Source organism: Phaenicophaeus curvirostris, chromosome 3 (assembly GCF_032191515.1).
Source record: "Phaenicophaeus curvirostris isolate KB17595 chromosome 3, BPBGC_Pcur_1.0, whole genome shotgun sequence".
NCBI classification, from domain to species: domain Eukaryota; kingdom Metazoa; phylum Chordata; class Aves; order Cuculiformes; family Cuculidae; genus Phaenicophaeus; species Phaenicophaeus curvirostris.
In genome coordinates, this window is record NC_091394.1 from 74,859,891 (window position 1) to 74,874,679 (window position 14,789).

Sequence of the window (14,789 nt, forward strand, 5' to 3'; positions counted from 1 at the left end):
CCCGACTGGACAGTCACAAGTCTATGGGGCCGGACGGGATTCACCCTAGGGTACTGAAGGAGCTGGCGGATGTGCTGGCCAAACCCCTTTCCATCATCTTCCAACAGTCCTGGAAGACTGGGGAAGTCCCACTGGACTGGAGGCTGGCTGATGTTGTGCCCATCTACAAAAAGGGCCGCAGGGAGGACCCAGGAAACTACAGGCCTGTCAGTCTGACCTCAGTGCCAGGGAAAGTCATGGAACAGGTGATCTTGAGTGCTATCATGAAGCACATGCAAGAGAACCGGGTGATCAGGCCCAGTCAACATGGGTTCACAAAAGGCAGGTCTTGCCAGACTAACCTGATCACCTTCTATGACAAAGTGACCCGGCTACTGGATGAGGGAAAGGCTGTGGATGTGGTCTTCCTGGACTTCAGCAAAGCCTTTGACACAGTTTCTCACAGCGTTCTGCTTGAGAAACTGTCAGCCTCTGGGCTGGACAGGCGCACACTCTCCTGGGTGGAAAACTGGTTGGATGGCCGGGCCCAGAGAGTGGTGGTAAATGGTGTGAAATCCAGCTGGAGGCCAGTGACAAGTGGGGTTCCCCAGGGCTCAGTGCTGGGTCCAGCCCTGTTCAATGTCTTCATCAATGACCTGGATGAAGGCATCGAATGCACCCTTAGCAAGTTTGCGGATGACACTAAGCTGGGTGGAAGTGTCGATCTGCTGGAGGGTCGGGAGGCTCTGCAAAGGGATCTGAACAGGCTGGACCGCTGGGCAGAGTCCAATGGCATGAGGTTTAACAAGGCCAAATGCCGGGTCCTGCACTTGGGGCACAACAACCCTATGCAGTGCTACAGACTGGGAGAAGTCTGTCTAGAAAGCTGCCTGGAGGAGAGGGACCTGGGGGTGTTGGTTGACAGCCGACTGAATATGAGCCAGCAGTGTGCCCAGGTGGCCAAGAAGGCCAATGGCATCTTGGCTTGTATCAGAAACGGCGTGACCAGCAGGTCCAGGGAGGTTATCCTCCCTCTGTACTCGGCACTGGTGAGACCGCTCCTCGAATCCTGTGTTCAGTTCTGGGCCCCTCACCACAAGAAGGATGTTGAGGCTCTGGAGAGAGTCCAGAGAAGAGCAACAAAGCTGGTGAAAGGGCTGGAGAACAGGCCTTATGAGGAGCGGCTGAGAGAGCTGGGGTTGTTTAGCCTGGAGAAGAGGAGGCTGAGGGGTGACCTCATTGCTCTCTACAACTACCTGAAAGGACGTTGTAGAGAGGAGGGTGCTGGCCTCTTCTCCCAAGTGACAGGGGACAGGACAAGAGGGAATGGCCTCAAGCTCCGACAGGGGAGGTTTAGGCTAGACGTTAGGAAAAAATTCTTTACAGAAAGGGTCATTGGGCACTGGAACAGGCTGCCCAGGGAGGTGGTTGAGTCACCTTCCCTGGAGGTGTTTAAGGCACGGGTGGACGAGGTGCTGAGGGATATGGTTTAGTGTTTGGTAGGAACGGTTGGACTCGGTGATCCGGTGGGTCTCTTCCAACCTGGTTATTCTGTGATTCTGTGATTCTGTGAAACATCAGCCCTGGCTTCTTCTCCCAGCCTCGCCATTTCTCTGGCTAACAAATTGAGCCCCCTCATCCAATGTCCCAGCATGAGTCAGCAAAGGCCATGCAGCCTTCATAAGCCAGGTTTTAGCTGAATTCCTGCCATGCTGAGGTGAGGTAGTGCAGAGCTGGGCTGCCTGCGTGGAGCAGGGGCCAACCTCTTGCAGCCCTTTTCCCTTGGCTCCCCATTTTGCCATCAACTCCTGGGGCTGGGTCAGAGCCGGCAGTGCTGCTGGACCGGTCCTCATCACAGGTCCAGCGTCAGCAGGAACCCCAGGAGCACGGGCCATGTGCGTGACCTGAAACAGCTGTAAATATGATGCATAAGCAAGATCATGGCATAGTTTTGTTCCCTAACCCTGCACTGAGTTTTAGGGCAAGGCCTATGAACACATCCCTGGGCTTCAGGTGCTATTAATGTGCCTGATCTGCTCAGTGTCAGGTGGAACTGATGTGTAAATATTTGCTCCACCCACGTTTTCCCTTGATGAAACAGAAACACTGTTTATGGTGGTAAGGGCTTAATCATAACCAACCTGGCCCATTTGTAAAGTATCATCTGTAACCAGAAGCACGTGCCGAGAGAAGGAGGCATTCATGGCTTCTGCGCTGGGAAGGAGTCGGCAGCTATGGAACACCTGTTAGGACAGCAATAAACTGTTTATTAGCTGCTGTGAAAACAGGTTCTCATGTCTGAATCCTGGCCAAATTACAAGCAGCATGATGAATTAGTCCTGGTTATTGTGCTCATCACAACTACTTCAAGGGAAATTACTAGGATTCACAAGTGCACCATTCGTTTAAATATTATTCATTTATTTTAATGTGCCACAAGTGGGCAGATGGGAAGGAATGCAGGGAGTAAACAGTGATTATCACTAATTGGCGTGGCATGTGCTTCACAGACTTCACATTCAGCTGGACCTACAAACACAGGGGACACTGCTGGATGTCAGCTAAGACCCCGTGGTTTCAGCATGAAGGCAGTGGTAATTTTATATATTGTAGCATATGTGACATGGGCCAGCTGAGAGCTGTATCTGCCCACGCGGTTGCATGGTGCCGTGGGGCCAGCCCATACCACTTTTCTGCAGACATTTTGGGGTGAGGAGCTGTGTGGTGTTGTGCCAGGTCCCAATCCTTATCTCATCCCTATGGGACACAGGGATGGTGCTGAGCCCTACGTGGAGCAGGATTGCTGGTCTAGGGTATAGTCTGGCCCTTTGAGCTTGTAATACCGGTGCAATACCCAGATTTTCAGTCTTCGGTCTTTCATGGAACCTACAGAAAACTGGGGCGTTAAACTTATGGCATTGGGAACAGCGGCTGGCTGCAGCATCTTTCTGCAGCTTCTTGCTTCTGCTCCCTGCTGTCTCCTGCCCCCTCCCAAATGAGCTTCTCCTGTGGGGGTAGTTAGGTATCTCCTTTTGACCTGTATGGATACTTGGGCCTCTCTGGACTGACCTCACTTTCAACATGTGTCAAAGACACATCTGATTTTACACTTGTCTCCAAACACATAGACTTTCTTTCCCAATGTTACCCCCTCCAAATCATATCAGCAAAAGAAAAATCAATTCTATAGCTCTTCAAGAGCAATCCGCCCATAGCTGCTCTGCCACGAGCAACGTCCCACACCAACAAAGGCACTGGATTTATAAAAGCTTCAGGGCAGTGCAGGGTACGAGTTGAGGAGCTCGCTGGTAGGGACGAAGCTCAGAGGAATGCTTCTTGTTAACAGTGTCTTTATTTACCCAGGAAATGGGAATCTGAATTCAGCACGTCACATTTCCCTTGCACTCGCCAGTGACCGCCACCCTGCCAAACACCCACAGCGCACACGAGCCATTGCAGAAGCTGTGGTTGAAAGGTACCCCAGAAGGGTTTGAGGCTGAAGCCACAGAAACTCTGCTATTTTAAAGTCGTCTTGAGATGGGAAGGAAACTAAATGAATGATTATTTTTCTTTTGCTACAGCTATTTCCCGGATGAAGAAAGGCAGTAATCATGTCACCAAGCAGAATGGAGCAGCTGAAGCACCAAGGACCACCCTAGTCAGTACCCGTGAGGCTAAGCTTGCTTCAACACACATTTTGGTAAAGATGTGCCTCTCGTTTCTGTGGTGTGTGAAGGGGGATGCTGCCATGCCTGGGGCACCAGTGGAGTCAAGAGTCAAAGGAGTGACATCTGGAAAGTCTGGAATGTGCAAATAGCCTGGAAACACAGGGATGTTTGCTCAGGTGTATTGTGCTAAACTTGCTGCTCTGAAAGAGGCATTGATGAGCACCTTCATCCAGAAGTGGGGCCTGATCCAGCCCAGCATGCAGGTTTCCACAGTTCTAGGGCAACCCGTCTGCAGGTGTTTTAGGTCTGGTGGACAGGGAATGTCTTCCAGAGAAGGGTGCTTCAAGCCCCATGGTGTCAGGTGTGATTTTACACACACCTGCCTTGTTATAAACATGCTATGGCACCAGAGAGGGTTTTCAGCAGCATGATGTTTCAGGCAAGAGCTTAGGTTTTGATTACATTAAAAAAAAAAAAAGCAAGGAAGCAATGAAAATGGTGTTATACAGGCTGTATTACCTGCTGCTGCTGGTTTCTGGCAGTGTCAAGGCACTCCTGGCAGGGGCACATGTAGGATTTAAAGATCCAGGATCTGGCATTTATTTTCTCTTTTAATGGGATATTCACCTCACATTTTTGATCATCCCATTTTTGCTTGCAGCAGGTGTCTCCACCATGCAGTGTAGAGCATCAAAGTAATAATCAAAGATCCATAGCTTGTTAGGGTTTTTGGCTTTTCTCAGTCCTGTAGTACCTGAGTTTTTCCTCTGCAGGATAAGTATTCCCAGTGGGTATCAGAAACAGCTCAAACTGGTACATAAATCACCCAGAATGTTCATAAAAATGCTGTTCCCAAAGTTGCTGCAGTGTCAGTATCTAAGAAAGCAGTGATGGGCAGAACACCCCATAGGCCGTGCATCCTGCTGTATAATGGAGATTTTTCAGTCAAGTTTATGAGGACCCTTCTGTGCAGGTCACATAGAAAATGTACTATTTGGAGACAGCTGTTGAACCAAAGACCAAGAGCAGGAGAAGTGCTCATGAGTGCCGAGAGCAACAGCATCACTTCTGGGGCCCCAGAGAGGAGAAGAGGACAAGGGAGAGCACATGGCTGGCACTGATCATAGGAAGTAAAAATGCATCCTCCCTACTTTGTTTGCAAGGAAAAGAAATTTCTGCCAATTTAAAATTGCAGTGTTCAAAAGTATCCTTTTCTCCCTGTTTGGTGGGATAGAAAGAGCTTGTGCATTGCTCTTCTGCATCTCTACAAGCAACAGCTGGAGGCAGCTCAAAGCTCTCGATGGCTGGGACATGGGAGGGAAGCACCTCTGGACTTGTGCAATGCCATGGTAAAGCATAACCCTGTGTGCTCTCGGGTACTGCTCTTCACTAGCAGTGTGTCTCCAGCTGCTGGAGTGAGGGAAGGGAGCTCTGAGGGGGACTTTGGAAATAGGTGCCTATTTTTGCTTAATTTCCCTTCCTACACCTAAGTGCTTTCAGGGAGCTAGAGAAGTGCAGCTACACTGTCAGTTACTACCTATGCCTTCCCATTTTCTGATAGCCACTGAAATAGAAACAGCTCTACAATGCAGGAAGAAACAGCACATGGTACACAGAATCACAGAATCACAGAATAACCAGATTGGAAGAGACCCACCGGATGTCTCCTCTTCTACCTCTTGAATGAGAGAGCATGATGGTCTTCTAGACCTTACTGCAGATGCTCTGGGCTCTAGTAGTTAAAAAATGAGAAGTGTAGTAAGAAGGTCAAGGGATCACACTATAGACGGAGAGCTTTGCCTAGGATGAGTGGAGGGACATGTTGGCTGGGAGGTGAAAGACTTCAGTGTGGTGAGGAGGTGGCACGTGACAGCCAGCCCTCACCTGAGTGCTTCAGTATTTCACTTACTCCTCCTGAGCTGCTGCTGTGGACATGAAGCTGTTCCTCTTCAGGCCAGTGCTGCTGGCATGGTGGGCCTCTCCAAGAGCGTTTATGTCACCCTTTGCTGTGCTGCATCCACCACTGTCCCATGTGGTTTCCTTTGCAAAAATATTGCCCCAGCCCCTCCCTGTGTTTCCTCTGGTCCCACACTTCCCATGCACGCTTCAATGGTTCTTCTCTGCTATGTGCTACCTCATTAAGCTTTGATTCAGTCTCCCATCTACTACTCGGCTGCTAGCCACGATGTGCGCTCCTTGGTGCCACCTTTCCTCACTGCAGCATCTCTTGTTTCCTCCCACCAAGTGCCTGTGGGTGAAAGAGAGGTTGTTGTGATGGCACAGCTGCCAATAAATTATTTCTGTGTCAAATAAATGGTCTCTCACCTGCCTTATTGCTTGTCTGCTCTGATAAGAGAAAAGTTTGTGTGTTTCAGGCATTTTCACTGACCAGAGGAAACATCTGGAGGTTGATATTTTCTGTTAAAGAGGTGATCCTCTTGCATTTAATATGCATGATGCTTTAAATGAATGTTAAAGAACTACATAAATAGGTCAGATCCTTGCTCCAGACTCTCTCTTTTATGAGACGTATAAATACTGGTTTGGTGAAAGGACATATACATACACCCCAAAGTTTCTCTTTCTTGCTGAATTTTACCCCTCTATGCTTCCCATATTCCCTAGCTACCTTTAAGCATCTCAATTAGTTCAGCAATAACTGATGTAGCCAGGATGTGATGGTTGTTAAACATGTAGCTAAAGCCCCCTGGTTTATAACCAGGTAAAGAAAATGAAAGTCAATTGGATTATTTATGCTACTTTCTTGCCTCTGCAAACACAGTTCCTGAAAAACCTGTTAAACTGGAAAAGTGGTGAGTACTGGAGACATGGATGTTTCAGTGGGCAGAAGTTATCTGTAACGTATCTATATTTATTTCTAAAGGTTAAACATTCTAAAAAGAACAGCTCTATCTGGAATGGTTCTGCCAGTCTTGGATCCAATCAGATGTGTTATATGATTTCTAGAATTTGAAAATGTGGTTTAAAGAATGAAAAGAGGCGAAACTTCAGTAAGACTTTCTCCTTTCCACCATGTGTTGCTACCCTAGAATTTGCCTTTGATACAGTAATAATTCTATAAACCAATCAATGCATTTTAGCATGGGGACAGACTCTAAACCTTTCAGCCTAGGTGTTTTGTATTTTAGCTGTAGGAAGTAATGAATACACGCAAAATCTCCTCTAAAAAGCCAACTGGCTTCAACTCGCCTGAGGGCTCCTTGTAATGCCAAACCACAGTGGTGTAGGGACATCTCCGCAGTCCTTCCATATGGGAGCACAACTATCAGCAGCGGACAGTGGGAAGGGCAGTGCCATGTGGATCCTTGTGTGTGGTCACCCAAGAGAAAGCCCCAGGTTTGCAGCTGGCAGTGATGCTCTGGTGATCACAGTGGACCTGAGCAGCACTAGGCTTAGTGCAGGTGAGGCAGTGTGTCGCCGTGATTTTTCCCCAACACGGTGAAAATAAGTGACAGGGTGAGATCTTGCTTTGCATCTATTTGGTCTCCACTGAGTGCCCTGCTGCAGCACCTCCACTCTGTGCTGCAGCACAGCTGGCTAGATCGCTCCTGAGGCATCATTGTCCAAGGGAGTGGCAGGTTTCATCCCCAGGTTTCAGCTACGCGTCCATCTAACTAACTAAAAAAACTGGTATGGTTTTTATCTTTTAAGATTTGTCATTCTCCCAGATGCTTTCCAGTGCTGACATCAGAGAAATTAAAACCTGTTGCCAAACTGCTTTCCTCTGTTATTTTTTGTGACCTGTCTGAAGGTGGAGGAAGCACACCCTGAAAACTACTGCAGAAAGCAAAGGTGGAGGCAGGTATGAGACATCTGGTTAAAATACAAGCAGCAGTATGTGCACAGCATTTTGCAAAAAGCATTGGGTTTATTTTTTGTTTTTCTTTTTTCGTTTCCATTGAATTAACACAATTCTACATTAAGAAAATCTCCTGAAGCATGACACTTAAACTAGTTTTCTAGTGTCAAAGTCTGGATGACTGTTCTTATATCTGGCACAGAGCTGAAAGGGATGATGGAAAAAATCATCCCAGCTGGTTTGATGTGACCAGCATCCTCTAATCCAAGCAAAGGCACCATCACTTTTCCCCCAGCACACATAAAACCAGTCCTAGTGGGGAACTGTGCCAGAGCCGCTTCACCTTGCCTAGTAAAGTGTTTTAGTGTTCAGGTACACGAGCAGTTTATAGGAAGGCATCAGCCAAATGTCTTCATGTTGCCTTTAATCACTGGCAAATACATATTTTTTTCAGTGTGCAATTACATGAACACCATTTGACTCAGCCCTTATTCTGTTGCAATTTTGGGAGCTGGTTTTGAGAGCAGAAGCCCCCCAGAAGCTAGGAGTGGTGATGGTTGGGGGGATATGTGTGTGCCAGCCCTGCTAAACCCATCAAGAAGTTATAACCATGAAAATTACTGCAGCAAACCTATGGAGCTGTATTAATGGCAGCAGTAAAGTGAAGCTGGCAGACCAGGGGCTCTGGTGCAGTGAGGAAACAGAGCAAGCTGAAGCTTGGGAGCCTCAAAAACCTCATCTAGATGACAAGACCTTTGACTGTTGTTTTTCTGTAATTTGAAAATGTGCTTTAAAAATACGCTTACACAAGGACCAGTCTTCCCTTTGCTGAAGAATAATATCACCCTGGTGGGCAGCCTTTGCAGTGAGCCTATCTAGCGTGTTATCACCGAGATGGCACGGTTATATTTGTGCTGATAATAGCAGTGTTGTTTGCCAGAGACAAGGCAGTTCTGCAAGGGCACAGTTTTTTTTTGCAGGCAGTAGCATCTTATAACCCATTTTCAACTCGTAAGGCATGTGGAGAAATTTGTTCCTTAGAGGTATCTCTCAAACTGAAGTGAAGTCGATGGATTACACACGAATAGCATTTGTTTAAGTGTTATTGGCTAAATTCAGATTTTGTCTCCCCAAGGAAAGTCTGGAATAATCCTACTGAAGAGCTCTGGATTTAAAGTGATGCCTCCCATTGTTGTGTGGCCTTGCCTCTGCTGTCACAGGAGGAAACACCTCTGGTGGGACAGATGGGTGCAGCAGCCATTGCCTGGGTTTACATGGCGTGACCCAGCTGAAGATCAGGCTGTATGTGACTTTAGTGCGTACCAGAATTACGATGGTGTGGCAGTCACTGCCACATGTTGTATTTTCAGCAGCGAGTTGAGAGGATTACTGACAACAAGCAGCCTTGCGCAGAGCATTCCTCCACTGCGATGCACAGGGATTTAGGCATGTAACTCCCGACGCAGCTGCGTAATAGACACAATAAACTGGTTTTGCATCAGTCCCTAATGCTTCATCCAGCTGCCATCCCTAGAAAGCACCACTTGGCTCTGCAGAAAGCCACTGCAGCCATGGGGTAAGTAGGGCTAGACCAGAGCCTTGCCTGCCAAGCACTGGATACAGATGTGACGGGGAGAGGATGCTGAACCCCTCCTTGAACTCCCTCGTCCCCAGCCGCCGTTGCCTTGAGAAAAGGTCTGGTCCTGCAGGAAGGAGAAATCGCTTGCAAGAAAAGTGCTCTCCTCAGTGAGAGTTTCCATATTTAAATTACGCTTTGCAATTTCTCTAGTACTTATCAAGGCCTCAGCAGTGACCAGGATTGTCACTTGCTCCCAGACATTTCATCCTTTAATTCAGGTTAATGCTCCAAAGAAATACTTTACTTATCCCCATTACATAACCGTATGTCAGGCTGTCCTGCTGGGAGGCGTTTCAGTGCCCGCGTACCTTATTTTAGGATCAACTCCTCTCAAAACTATTACTTTCCTTATGCTGTTTGCATCATGTTGTTTTATTTTATGAATGAAATGATGATAATTTCTCAAGGCTATAAGATGCAAAAATATCTGAATGAGGACTGCATTTTACTTACACTGATTTAATGCTGTGACTGTAGCTTATCCTTACGTCCATTTTTTTGTTTTCCTCACTAAGAGGTATGATCTTTAAATTTTTTTAATGGCTTTTGATGGCTAATCTTTAATTTTTTTGTATGGAGATATTTTAAAAGGTAAGCAATGCATGTGACTACTCATTGTGTGAACTCCTTGAACTTCTCAGGCTCGGTGCACTTGTAACTTGACAGGCTCCTTCTTTTTCTCTCACTGCCTACAGGGTGGAGCCCCGAATCCCTGCTACCTGTGTGGGATTCAGGCAGGAGGAGCATGGGAGGATCTCTGCCAGCTTTCATCTCCCAGGCGGCATCCTCCATCTCCTTCCCCTTTCAAACCCATTCCTACTCTTTTGGCAGAAGCCATAGACGAGCGTCTGCTGGGCTCCTCTTTCTTTGCATTTAAAGTGCACGAACAAAGAACTGAAGCCCAGTAGTTGGCAGGATGGGTTGGTGCCATACAGTAAAGCTTCCTAGAGTATAATTAGCAGAGCAAGGGGAGTTCTTCACGTGTGCTTTTCCAGTGAGCAAGCTCTTCAGTGCTCACCCACACCTACCCAGACGGCAGCAACGCACATGAGGATATTTGTACACAAGTATGCTCATGGTCTATAGTTTACATATTGGTGATGACTCAGACTATATTAGAGTGAAAAGATTTTCCCACAAAGATGTCTGCATTTCAGGAAGACTTTACCACCTTATTTTGAAAAAGACAACAGCTGTTCTGCCCTATTTGTGGCCTTGCTCTTAGACCATCCTTTCAATACGCAAACCTTTACATTACCCACCTCCAGCAGTAGAGGCTCCAGCACAGCAGATTCAAGGCTCCTGACACCAGGTTTGCTTTTCTTAGTTACCCTTGTTGGGCCTCTCAGATGTGGCCTGGGACCTCCGGGGGGCCCAAAGCCATGTTAGGGCTTGTGGGACTAGACTGCAGGTCCCAGAGGAGCAAGTTCTTTCTCCATTGAAAGTTTAGAGGATGGTTGTCAAACACAACAGCTGAATTGGTTAAACTCATTGAGACACTAATTTTACTTCCTCAAAGTTTGCATTGCAAGCGTGCCCTGAGATTTTCCCAGGCTGTCCAGACCTAGATAAGACTTTTTATGAAGGATGAATAAGCACAGTTTCAAGCCTGTAAAGAAAACAACAGCCGACAGGAAAGGAAAAAAGCGTGGGAAGCAATTTTTTATTTTTAAACGGTTGAAGTGTAAATGTGCTCAGTTGAGGGGAGACTGTCAAAAATGCACAGGCATTTGGCGCCTAAATAACACTGATTCCAGTCTATTGAAATTCTCCCGCGTTCTCCCACATACTTCTGTTCTTGGCTAAAACACAGCCCAACCCACCAGGCAGCAGGGAGCAAGGGGTGTTCCTGCTGCTCCTCCTGGGACCTGCCGGACAGCTGGCATGGAAACCCGAGGTCTGCCTTTCTCAAGGATTCTCTTTCTGCTCGACTGGAGGGAGATTTCTGATGGCAACCTGCACCAGGGTTCAGCCTGAGCTTCCAGCAGGGCTAGTCCTGTCCCAGGGCAGAAGGCACTATCCGATCTCCGGAGATGCCTTCCAGGCCTGTGTTTATCACAATTATTTGAACGTGCCGTAGGAAAAATCTTTCACTTTCATTTTCAACGGGAATATATTCCATTTCAGACAAGTAAATGGACTCTCATTTTCAGCCCTTAGTCCTTTAAATAGCAGAACAGGAAATATGAGTAACTTGCAACATCTGACAGAAAAAGAAAGTAGCTGCTTAGTTCTTTTATGGCCTGTTACCCTATCGAACAATGATGTGAGAATGTGTCAGGACAAACCTGATGAGGTGCTCTCTGCTGCGAGGTGCCTATTAGGCTGTTTGTTTTCCCCCTCTTTAAAGGTGCCATTTGCCTTATGATGGATCCTGAAAATACCTAAGGTAACCACATGCCCAGCACTGTCCGAGAACCCTGAGTAGTAAATTGTTATTGCAAGGTCTGAGAAACCATTTGACATCTGGAAATTATCCACTTTACAAACATATTCTTTATAAAGAAGTAATACTCTCCAGGTTTTAGGAGAGATTTCCAACATACTACAGGGGAAAAAGTCTTTTGCAAACACAGAGCAATTAAGGATTTTAGCTTACACTAGCAACCCTGGCGTGAAGCACCTGGTTGGATTCTCTGGGTGCTAAGACTGCTGACGGCTGTGTCACTGTATCCTCCTGGGCTCAGGAGATTGGTGATGTGCGATATCCACATTCAGCAAGCAGAACAGATGGACCCCAGTATTTTCTTGGCCTAACTTGTTTCAGCAATTCAAACCTCTTCGAATCATCTTCAATGTTCTCTTTGCAATTACCGAGGACAGATATATTTTATTGCTGCTTAGGACATGGGTAGACTCTCCTTTTTCTAAGTTTAATTGTTTCCAGCCTTCCTTACTGGAATTGAACTAAATATATATCTAGCATGGAAAAAAAAAAGTGAAAAGAGGTGTTTCAGGCATATGTGGGAAGATGCAACTAAAAGTGTGCTTTAAAGTGTTTCCAGGTCTCAATCTTAAATTCAGCAAAGTTTTGAGAAAATCTGAAATAATTTTGCAGTATACTTTGGGGAAGATGGGAGAAATAAGAGTCATCATTGCTGAAAAAATACCAATGCAGGGATACTAAAATTTTGTGTTGACTCTCCATTTCAGCCAGAGGAGAATGTATTGATCGAATGGTGTCTTGCTGTGCTATAGGCTCAGAGCAGATGGGCTTCCCAAGATACACATAGAAATCAAAAGGGAACTGGGTGGGCATTATATGTTAATAAGCAACCAATTAAACTGCAAGGAATGTTTAGAAGCCGCTTATCTTCCACTTGTAAACAAGATGCCTCACTGATTCAAAGCATGTGAACCAGTGCTGCAACAGCTTTTATCTCTGAAGTGCTGGAACCTGAGCTGTGCCAGCTCTGATATAAAACCTATAATCTAAAAATTAAACCAGATATTTCAATGCATATCAGGATTCAAGAAAGGCTTATATTTCTTTAGGGATAATAAATTTAACAATAACTCTTAGTATGATAAAGCTTTTATATTTAAAAGGTACACACCCTCTTACTTCAGCATACAGATGAATCTCTTCCTGCAAGTGACAATAACTGAGCCTGAATGAGACCATAATGCATCATGGTAAACGCTATTTTGGATAACGGCCCCAGGATATAATCTCTTCCTAAATCCATTTGAATGCAGAAGATTGTACCCTGATTACATTGACGTGAATGGTCTTCCCAGGAAGGGCCCGGCAACTATCACTGCTGTACTAATTTGTACACTTTTTCTTTCCACCATCCTGGGCAGCCCACTCTGCCTCAATTAAGAGCTTGATGCTAAATTCAACCTTCCTGTCCCTGGTAGCTGCTTCCCCCCTTCCTGTGAATGCTGTTTACATCTGGGCAGTCCGGACACGGGCTTCTGAGTACGCCCAGATTGCTGAGGATTCCAAAGCTTCTTTGCAGTAGGTAAAAGACAAACGCTAATTGTGTTTGATTAGTATCACATATATTGCATTGTCTTGGAGTAAGGCCATATTGCTTGCCTTTAAATAGAGACTGAAACATTTTATGGCTAATTAATAAATATCTTACCATTGTTCAAGAGCTAGTTAAATTCCCACCCCCTTCCGCTGTAAACAACCACATTTTTAAACAGATGTATTTAACGTACTCGGAGTTAGAATATTGTGCATTTGTTTGACTAGCATGAAAATGTCTTCCTCTCTGTGCCTCCCAGTGCTTCAGTATAAGCTCTGAGGATGTAAGGGTTTCAGTTTCACTAAACTCTCATGAAAAACGTGAAGATCATTTGCTTATATATGAATAAGTTATAAACCACGAGCAAAGAGGATTTTAGCAGCCCTGGATATCTTAGCTCTTATATCTAAATATAATACCTAAGTATAGTATCTGACTATCTCACCTCTTACATCTAAAACTTATCACCAGGAAACAGCTTTCAAAATACTGCAGGAAACCCTTCTCACAAATTTTAGAGGAAAAAACCCTAAACTCAAGTGAACCACACTCAGCTCCCATGTTCCACAGCATCCTCATGTGGAAGCGAGCAGGCACCCTCTGAGCATAAAGACCCTCCTGCACTTTGTTTCCCTACGCAGCTCAGGTTCCTGGGATGGAAGCGACTGAAGGGCAGTGGATGGGGGAGCGGATGCAACCTCATCTTCTGACCCTAAAACTACAATCCTGAAAGACTCCTGGAAAGGAGACCTCCCATATGGAGTTTTGTCCTTACTTTTGGTAAATCATGGGTATTTGAACTTCTCTCTACAGCACGCTGGTTTTGGTTCTTTCACTTAAGTGTGCCTTCTTTAGCTTGGAAGCAAACAAAATACAATGGCTTATTTCTTGCCTGAAAACAAAGCATTTTCACAAAACTTTCCTATATGCAGCCTCTCATGGTGTGCTTCTCAGCCTCACTTGTTCCTATTTTCTCTATTAAAACATTTTGTTCAACCGTTTTGTCTGTTACAAGGAAGGGAGTAAAAAATGAAGTGTTACAGAGATCACTCACCTATGGTGTAACCAGGCCAAATTAGGTGATATTTCCTATTTTACAAATAAAATCAGCAAACTCTAGTTTCATGGTTTAGATATGTTTGTGCTTCTGTTTAAAAGTACCTCAACCCTTCTATGGAAAGACAGCTTCAGTAGTTACGGAAGATCACATTTTCTCCCATCTACCCTAAATCTGTTTAGGACATTCACACTTACTGGATTCCCAAAGAACCAGAAGAGAGTTTAAATGGAAAAAGCCAGCTCTGTGTGCGTGTGTGTGCACGTTCATGGCAGGCAGGGTGGTTGCAAATGTGCAGGTGACACGACCTTTTGAAACTCACTCTTCACTAAAACCTTAGCCAAGACTCCTGGCTGATGAACGGCAGGATGCAAGCTGATGATCTTTGGATGATTGTCACTGCCATTACTCAGTCTGCTCTGCAGCATCTCCAGGCTTCTGTGTGTCTTTCAGACACAGAAACAATTTTTTTTTGTATTTCTAAATCTTGACCTTTTACCATTTTCTTTTTAAGATCTGCCACCTTTTAACATCTTGGGTGATGTACATGTTGTACTGGAAATTATGAGACCCTACAGTACACAACCTCTACTTGCCAAAAGCACTTAACAACATTTTCAGGGAAAATTAATTTGGGCAGGGTGAA